Raw genomic sequence first — 10,190 nt, forward strand, 5'->3', positions numbered from 1 at the left:
GGTGGGTTAGTGCATTTTGGTGAGAAGAGGAATCAGCCATTGTGTGCCATGCTGAGGTCTGGGTCTTTAAGAATGGGTGGCTGCCCAGACCCCTGTTTACCTCTGCTGTTGCTCTTTCACAACAAAGATCCGTGGACAGATATAGCACCTCAAGGCATTAAGGTGAATCTGTCCTAAGCCTGGGTCCATAAACTGGATAATGCTACTGCCAGCATGGCGGAGGCCCCTGACTGTGAAGACAATGACTGGGGGAAGAAATTAATAAATATAGACAGGATAGAGAAGACGTGCCTTGAAGTATATCCAGTGGTATAGAAAGAAGGAAGAGAGACACAGTGAGGGAGGAACCAAGAAAAAGGAGGGAGGGAAGGTGGAATGAAGGGGGAAAAGAAACCGGGCTGTAGCAGAGGACACAATAAGCTGAAGCAGAAGTCCACAGTTGACCCAATCAGACCTCCAAATTTCACTGAAGGGTTTGTACAAAAAAAAATGTAAAAGGATCCTATTGGCTTTTCCATCTCCACAACATAGCTTCTGAATTAACTTTAACATCAGCTGAAAGGCTCCAGTGCACATACCTTCCAGTTTCAAAATAGCCCAATTTGGAGAGGAATGTAAATATTATCCTTATATTCTCAGAATGTTCTCAAGAACATTAATGGGCAAAATTTCAAATAAGTCCTCATCTCAAACAAGGATTGAGATTGAACAAACAGAAAAAAATTAATAGAAGAATAAAGAAGCAATATGTACAAAGAAAGATGAAGCTCTGTTTATTTTGCAATGACGGAAGGGAAACTGCTCCTGCCCAGACACCTGGGTGATGCATGAGGACAGTGAGAAGGGTGGACTGATGGACGACTGCATGTCATTCCGGAGTGGCTGTGATTTCAGTGCTAAATCTGGAACCATCTCCCAATTCCATCAGTCACACTAAGAGGAATAATTTTGTGAAAAAATGGCAGAGAACTAGATGACTACATATACACTGTGTGCCTAGAGACACAGAATTTCTTGTTGTGCATATTGGATTTTGCTGCATTTTCCAGTCCTATGAACCAAAAAGGATAAAACATATTGAGATCAGGCTGCTCTGCTGATAAACCTCTGCAGCGCCCTCTTGATGTCCCTGTTCCTCAGGCTGTAGATGAAGGGGTTCAGCATGGGGGTGACCACTGTGTATATGACGGAGGCCGCTGCTCCTTTCCTGGGAGACAGGGACACAATTGAGCTGAAGTACACCCCAATGCCTGTGCCATAAAACAGGCAAACCATGGCCAGGTTAGAGCCGCAGGTGGAGAAGGCTTTGGACTTCCCCCCTGCCAAGGGAACACTCAGAATGGAGGAGACAATTCGAGTATAAGAGTAAAGGATCCCCGAGACTATGATGCCACCAAAGATGGCACTAAAAGAATAGATTAATATGTTACTGGTGGAGGTGTCGGAGCAGGCGAGGCGGATAAGCTGAGGGACATCACAGAAGAAATGAGGGATTTCCACATCTGTGCAGAAGGTAAGTTGGGACACCATCAAGCAGTGAGTCAGGGAGTCCAAAAGGCTGATGACAAATGACACGACGATCAGCAGGCCACAGAGGCGGGGCCTGATGATGGCCGGGTAGTGCAGGGGTGGCAGATGGCCACAAACCGGTCATAGGCCATCACAGCCAGGAGTAGGTTGTCCATACACGCAAAAAGAACAAAAAAGGACACCTGAGTGAGGCAGCCTACATGGGAGATCGACTTTCTGTGGTTCTGGATGTTCAGCATCTTGGGGATGGTGGCAGTGCTGAAACCAATATCAGTCAGGGACAGACTAGAGAGGAAGAAGTACATGGTTGTGTGGAAGTGAGGGTCAGAGCTGACGGCCAGGATGATGAGCAGGTTCCCCAGGACGGTGACCAGGTACAGGGACAGGAACAGCCCGAAGAGGAGGGGCTGCAGCTCTGGATCCTCTGAGAGGCCCAGTAGGAGGAATTCTGAGACACCTGTTAGATTCTGAGGTTCCATGTAGGTGGGGCACCTGTTGAAATAGAAAATATAGTTTGAATAAACAAAACAAGAATACATGCACTGGGCTAATTTTGTATTGTTTATATTTTGTATAAAAATATATATATTACTTAAAGTGTGCAATATATATTTATAAGTATATATTGTAATGCATATTAGTATTAACATACATTTTATATTGTGTGAAATACATTGTGTAATAAATATTTTTAATTTGTGAAAGGAATTTAGTTTTTTGAATATTTTTTTTAATTGAAAGATAGTTGATACAAAATACTATATTGGTTTCAGGTGGACAACATAGTGATTAGACAATTCTATACTAGATGCACACCATCGTAAGCATGATCACCGTCTGTCAACATACAAAGATATTATGATATTATTACCTATATTCTGTATGCAGTACATTTATCCTTGTGACTAATTTAGTTTATAATTGGAAGGTTGTCCCTCATTATCCCCCACACCTCTTTCACCTGTCTCCCCTCTTCAGACCCACCAGTTTATTCTCTGTTTTTATGACTCTATTTCTGTTCTGTTTACAGTTTACATTCTACATTTCAGTAGTATCATTTCATGTGGCACAATCACTTATATCACCTATCACAATACCCTCTAGGTCCATCCATGCTTTGCAAATGGCAAGTTTTCACTCTTTGTAAGGCTGAATAATATCTCTTTGTGTATATATAAGCAGTAAATGGGAATATCAGCATTACCAATTTTTTGTCTGGATATGGAGGAAAAATACAAGTATAAACAAACAACATTCCATCAGACTAAAATGATGTTTTCCAACAACGGAAACCATCAACAAAACAAAAAAACAATCTACTGAATGGAGAATATACTTGCAAATGACACATCTGATAAGGGGTTAATGTCCAAAGTATATAAAGAACTCATACACCTCAATACCAAAAAATATCTGATTGAAAAATGGGCAGAGTACCTGAATAGACATTTTTCCAAAGTTGATATGCAAATGGCAAGCAGGCATGTGAAAGCATGCTCAACATCACTAATCATCAGTGTATATATATTTGATTCAAGAAATTCACAAGTAAAATATTCACACTTGAGGACAACACACCCTGGTACCTTCAGCAATATGTATCATTTGCAAACTCTTTTTAAAACTCATTGCTTCTTGATATCTGTGTTGTTTATCTGTTTCTTAAATTAACACAGTAACATATCAGACCCTGATTCTAAAGAAAATTATAGAGTAATAAATATCTCTCTCTTTAATAAAAAAAAATGACTCCAATTAAAGTACATTAACAAGCCCTCAAATGTACTTTATCTTATCCAAAGGAAACAGAAGAAACTGTCCTGATTTGGAATATAACCTTATGGAAGTTAAGGTTTCTAAATTAAAATTGAATATGCATAAACTGAAAGTATTTTTATATGCCAATTTTTCCCTGAACTTTTATGGTAATTTGCTATGACACACATTTTCTCATGGAGCTGAGAGCTTACTCACATGGGTGGGTCTTCTGGTCAGAGGCTTCTCAAATACAACTCAAATATATAAATATTTGGTCATGGTGGAGTTCATGTTTGGACAAATATGTTTTAGTTATGTGCACAGAAGCATTTGACATCCCTAATCCTGAAGATGTATTAGTGATTAAATGGTTAAAGAACAACTTTCTGTGAATATGCTGTATCTTTTTTGTTGTTGTTTGATGGAATAAATTTGTTTTTATTGCTACATAGTTGACATACAATACAGAATTGCTTCCAGATGTATAATAGTGATTGGACAGTCATATACGTTATGTAATGCTTTTTGACAGGTTATTTTCTATCAGTGTTATACCATCTCAGGGAAAGCTCTGAGGTTGATTACTTTTTGCTGTTTTTATTTGTAGTGCTTGATTCAAACCCCCTAAATACATCTTTAGACGTAAACATTTGTGAAGGGTTCATCTCTCATCAGTTCCAATCCTCTTATGCACAGTTAAGAAATTTCAGGAAGAGGGAGCCAAGATGGCAGCCTTAGTAGAGCAGCAGAACTAACCTCCCAAAACCACATATATCTATGAAAATATAACAAAGACAACTCTTCTTAGAATAAAGAACAGAGGACACAGGACAATATCCAGACCACATACACACCTGAGAGAACCCAGTGCCTCGCAAAGGGGGTAAAATACAAGCCCCGGCATGGCGGGAGCCGAACGCCCCTCCCCCCAGCTCCCGGCAGGAGAAGAATAGGCAGAGGGGGAGGAAAAATGATCCCAGAACTGCCGAACACCCAGCCCCAGCCATCCGGGCCAGAGTGCAGACACAGTGCGTGGAACGGGATCTGGATAATAGGGAAACAGGGCAGCAAGAACAGTGAGTGGGCACTGGAGGCCTGGCGTGGGAGGACACCAGAAAAGTGAGAAGCCTTTTTTTTTTTTTTTTTTGCTGTTTTGTTTTGGCGACCGCTTTTTGGAAGTCTTAAAGGGATAGGAACCCCAATACTAGGGAAACAGGCCAGCAAGACCGGTGAGCAGATGCCTGAGGCTGGCGTTGGACAATAAAGAAAAACGAGCGGCCACATTTTTTTTGTGTGTGTGGTCATTGTTTTGTTTTGGCGGGTGCTTTTGGGAAGTCTTACAGGGGCAGGGCGGGACACTTAATCCAGAGGTAGGGAATCCAGAGATCTCTGGGCACCATAACCCGTGGGCTGCAGGGAGCAGGGAGGCCCCTTACGGAGATAAATAGCCTCCCAGCTGCTCACCCTCCAACGCGACTACACCACTTTGGAGCAGCTGCCTGAGCCAGGCCATGCACAGAGCAACAGCGGAGACAAACTCTATAGTAGCCGGGCAGTAAGCAGAAGTCCTGTCTGTGCACAGCTGCCCAGCACAAGCCACTAGAGGTCGCTGTTCTCCCAGGAGAGGAGGACCACAAACCAACAAGAAGGGAAGTTCTTCTAGCTGTCACTTGTCCCAGCTCTGCAAACTATCTCTATAACCATGAAAAGGCAAAACTACAGGCAGACAAAGATCACAGAGACAACACCAGAGAAGGAGACAGACCTAACCAGTCTCCCTGAAAAAGAATTCAAAATAAGAATCATAAACATGCTGACAGAGATGCAGAGAAATACGCAAGAGAAATGGGATGAAGTCCGGAAGGAGATCACAGATGCCAGAAAGGAGATCGCAGAAATGAAACAAACTCTGGAAGGGTTTATAAGCAGAATGGATAAAATGCAAGAGACCATTGATGGAATTGAAATCAGAGAACAGGAACGCATAGAAGCTGACATAGAGAGAGATAAAAGAATCTCCAGAAATGAAACAATATTAAGAGAAATGTGCGACCAATCCAAAAGAAACAATATCCGTATTATAGGGGTACCAGAAGAAGAAGAGAGAGGAAAAGGGATGGAAATTATCTTGGAAGAAATAATTGCTGAAAACTTCCCCAAACTTGGGGAGGAAATAATCGAACAGACAACGGAAATACACAGAACACAAAACAGAAAGGATCCAAGGAGGACAACACCAAGACACATAATAATTAAAATGGCAAAGATCAAGGACAAAGAAAGAGTGTTAAAGGCAGCTAGAGAGAAAAAGGTCACCTATAAAGGAAAACCTATCAGGTTAACATCAGACGTCTCGACAGAAAACCTACAGGTCAGAAGAGAAAGGCATGATATATTTAATATAGTAAAACAGAAGGGCCTTGAACCAAGGATACTGTATCCAGCACGACTATCATTTAAATATGATGGTGGGATTAAACAATTCCCAGACAAACAAAAGCTGAGGGAATTTCCTTCCCACAAACCACCTCTACAGAACATCTTACAGGGACGGCTCTAGATGGGAGCATTCCTAGAAAGAGCACAGAACAAAACACTGAACATAAGAAGAATGGAGGAGGAATAAGAAGGGAGAGAAGAAAAGAAAATCCAGACAGTGTATATAACAGCTCAATAAGCGAGCTAAGTTAGGGAGTAAGATACTAAAGAGGCTAAACTTGAACCTTTGGTAACCACGAATTTAAAGCCTGCAATGGCAATAAGTACATATCTTTCAATATTCACCCTAAATGTTAATGGGCTGAATGCACCAATCAAAAGACACAGAGTAATAGAATGGATGAAAAAGCAAGACCCATCTATATGCTGCTTACAAGAAACTCACCTCAAACCCAAAGACATGTACAGACTAAAAGTCAAGGGATGGAAAAACATATATCAGGCATACAACAGCAAGAGGAAAGCAAGGGTTGCAGTACTAATATCAGACAAAATAGACTTCAAAACAAAGAAAGTAACAAGAGATAAAGAAGGACACTACATAATGATAAAGGGCTCAGTCCAACAAGAGGATATAACCATTCTAAATATATATGCACCCAACACAGGAGCGCCAGCATATGTGAAAAAAATACTAACAGAACTAAAGGGGGAAATAGACTGCAATGCATTCATTTTAGGAGACTTCAACACACCACTCACCCCAAAGGATAGATCCACCGGGCAGAAAATAAGTAAGGACACGGAAGCACTGAACAACACAGTAGAGCAGATGGACCTAATAGACATCTATAGAACTCTACATCCAAAAGCAACAGGATATACATTCTTCTCAAGTGCACATGGAACATTCTCCAGAATAGACCACATACTAGGCCACAAAAAGAGCTTCAGAAAATTCCAAAAGATTGAAATCCTACCAACCAACTTTTCAGACCACAAAGGCATAAAACTAGAAATAAACTGTACAAAGAAAGCAAAGAGGGTCACAAACACATGGAGGCTTAACAAAACGCTCCTAAATAATCAATGGATCAATGACCAAATCAAAATGGAGATCCAGCAATATATGGAAACAAATGACAACAACAACACTAAGCTCCAACTTCTGTGGGACGCAGCAAAAGCAGTCTTAAGAAGAAAGTATATAGCAATACAAGCATATTTAAAAAAGGAAGAACAATCCCAAATGAATGGTCTAATGTCACAATTATCGAAATTGGAAAAAGAAGAACACATGAGGCCTAAGTTCAGCAGAAGGAGGGACATAATAAGGATCAGAGACAAAATAAATAAAATTGAGAAGAATAAAACAGTAACAAAAATCAATGAAAACAAGAGCTGGTTCTTCGAGAAAATAAACAAAATAGATAAGCCTCTAACCAGACTTATTAAGAAGAAAAGAGAGTCAACACAAATCAACAGTATCAGAAACGAGAAAGGACAACTCAATACGGACCCCACAGAAATACAAAGAATTATTAGAGAATACAATGAAAAGCTATATGCTAATAAGCTGGGAAACCTAGGAGAAATGGAAAACTTCCTAGAAAAATACAACCTTCCAAGACTGACCCAGAAAGAAACAGAAATCTAAACAGACCAATTACCAGCAATGAAATTGAAGTAATCAAAAAACTACCAAAGAACAAAACCCTCGGGTCAGATGGATTTACCTCGGAATTTTAACAGACATACAGGGAAGACATAATACCCATTCTCCTTAAAGTTTTCCAAAAAATAGAGGAGGAGGGAATACTCCCAAACTCATTCTATGAAGCTAACATCACCCTAATACCAAAACCAGGCAAAGACGCCACCAAAGAAGAAAACTACAGACCAATATCCCTGATGAACTTAGATGCAAAAATACTCCAAAATTTTACCAAATCGAATTCAAAAATACATCAAAAGGATCATACACCATGACCAAGTGAGATTCATCCCAGGGATGCAAGGATGGTACAACATTCGAAAATCCATCAACATCAAACACCACATCAACAAAAAGAAAGACAAAAACCACATGATCATCCCCATAGATGCTGAAAAAAGCATTTGACAAAGTTCAACATCCATTCATGTTAAAAACTCTCAGCAAAATGGGAATAGAGGGCAAGTACCTCAACATAATAAAGGCCATCTATGGTAAACCCACAGCCAACATTATATTGAACAGCGAGAAGCTGAAAGCTTTTTCTCTGAGATCGGGAACTAGACAGGGATGCCCACTCTCCCCACTGTTATTTAACATAGTACTGGAGGTCCTAGCCATGGCAATCAGACAAAACAAAAAAATACAAGGAATCCAGAATGGTAAAGAAGAAGTTAAACTGTCACTATTTGCAGATGATATGATACTGTACCTAAAAAACCCTAAAGACTCCACCCCAAAACTACTAGAACTGATATCGGAATACAGCAAAGTTGCAGGATACAAAATCAACAAACAGAAATCTGTAGCTTTCCTATACACTAACAATGAACCAAAGAAAGAGAAATCAGGAAAATAACTCCATTCACAATTGCATCAAAAAGAATAAAATACCTAAGAATATACCTAACAGAGGAAGTGAAGACTTATACTCTGAAAACTACAAGTCACTCTTAAGAGAAATTAAAGGGGATACTAACAGATGGAAACTCATCCAATGCTCTTGCCTAAGAAGAATTCATATCATCAAAATGGCCATCCTGCCCAAAGCAATATACAGATTTGATGCAATCCCTATGAAACTACCAGCAAAATTCTTCAATGAACTGGAACAAATAATTCAAAAATTCATATGGAAACACCAAAGACCCCGAATAGCCAAAGCAATCCTGAGAAAGAAGAATAAAGTAGGGGGGATCTCACTCCCCAACTTCAAGCTCTACTATAAAGCCATAGTAATCAAGAACAGAGCCACAGACCAATGGAACAGACTAGAAAATCCAGACATTAACCCAGACATATATGGTCAATTAATATTTGATAAAGGAGCCATGGACACACAATGGCAAAATGACAGTCTCTTCAACAGATGGTGCTGGCAAACCTGGACAGCTACATGTAGGAGAATGAAACTGGACCATTGTCTAACCCCATATACAAAAGTAAACTCAAAATGGTTCAAAGACCTGAATGTAAGTCATGAAATCATTAAACTCTTGGAAGAAAACATAGGCAAAAACCTCTTAGACATGAACATGAGTGACCTTTTATTGAACATATCTCCCCGGGCAAGGTAAACAACAGCAAATATGAACAAGTGGGACTATATTAAGCTGAAAATCTTCTGTACAGCAAAAGACACCATCAATAGAACAAAAAGGAACCCTACAGTATGGGAGAATATATTTGAAAATGACACGTCCGATAAAGGCTTGATGTTCAAGTATATAAAGAGCTTACACGCCTCAACAAACAAAATCAAATAACCCAATTAAAAAATGGGCAGAGGAACTGAACAGACAGTTCTCCAAAAAAGAAATACAGACGGCCAACAGACACATGAAAAGATGCTCCACATCACTAATTATCAGAGAAATGCAAATTAAAACTACAATGAGGTACCATCTCACACCAGTAAGGATGGGTGCTATCCAAAAGACAAACAACAACAAATGTTGGCGAGGCTTTGGAGAAAGGGGAACCCTCCTACACTGCTGGTGGGAATTTAAGTTAGTTCAACCATTGTGGAAAGCAGTATGGAGGTACATCAAAATGCTCAAAACAGATTTACCATTTGACCCAGGAAATGCACTCCTGGGAATTTACCCTAAGAACGCAGCAATCAAGTTTGAGAAAGACAGATGCACCCCTATGTTTATTGCAGCACTATTTACAATAGCCATGAATTAGAAGCAACCTAAATGTCCATCGATAGATGAATGGATAAAGAAGATATGGTACATATACACAATGGAATACTACTCAGCCATAAGAAAAGGGCAAATCCTATCATTTGCAGCAATATGGATGGAGCTGGAGGGTATGATGCTCAGTGAAACAAGCCAAGCGGAGAAAGAGAAATACCAAATGATTTCACTCATCTGTGGAATATAAGAACAAAGAAAAAACTGAAGGAAAAAAACAGCAGCAGAATCACAGAACTCAAGAATGGACTAACAGGTATGAAAGGGAAAGGGACTGGGGAGGATGGGTGGGTAAGGGAGGATTAAGGGGGGTGGGAGAAGTAGGGGTGTATTAAGATTAGCATGCATGGGGAGTGGGAGAAAGGGGAGGGCTGTATAACACAGAGAAGCCAAGTAGAGATTCTACAACATTTTGCTATGCTGATGGATAGTGACTGTAAAGGGTTTACAGGGGGTCCTGATATAGGGGAGAGCCTAGTAAACATAATATTCGTCATGTAGTTGTAGACTAGTGATACCAAAAAAAAAAAGGCAGTTCTTGTGTG

General features: G+C 40.0%; 1 pseudogene; it reads right to left on the reverse strand.

Moving 5' to 3' along the window:
* Nucleotides 1-1,083: 1,083 nt before the first annotated feature.
* LOC130680079 (olfactory receptor 7E24-like) lies at nucleotides 1,084-2,045 on the reverse strand (annotated as a pseudogene).
* Between the last annotated feature and the right edge of the window lie 8,145 nt (nucleotides 2,046-10,190).

Source organism: Manis pentadactyla, chromosome 12, assembly GCF_030020395.1.
Source record: "Manis pentadactyla isolate mManPen7 chromosome 12, mManPen7.hap1, whole genome shotgun sequence".
NCBI classification, from domain to species: domain Eukaryota; kingdom Metazoa; phylum Chordata; class Mammalia; order Pholidota; family Manidae; genus Manis; species Manis pentadactyla.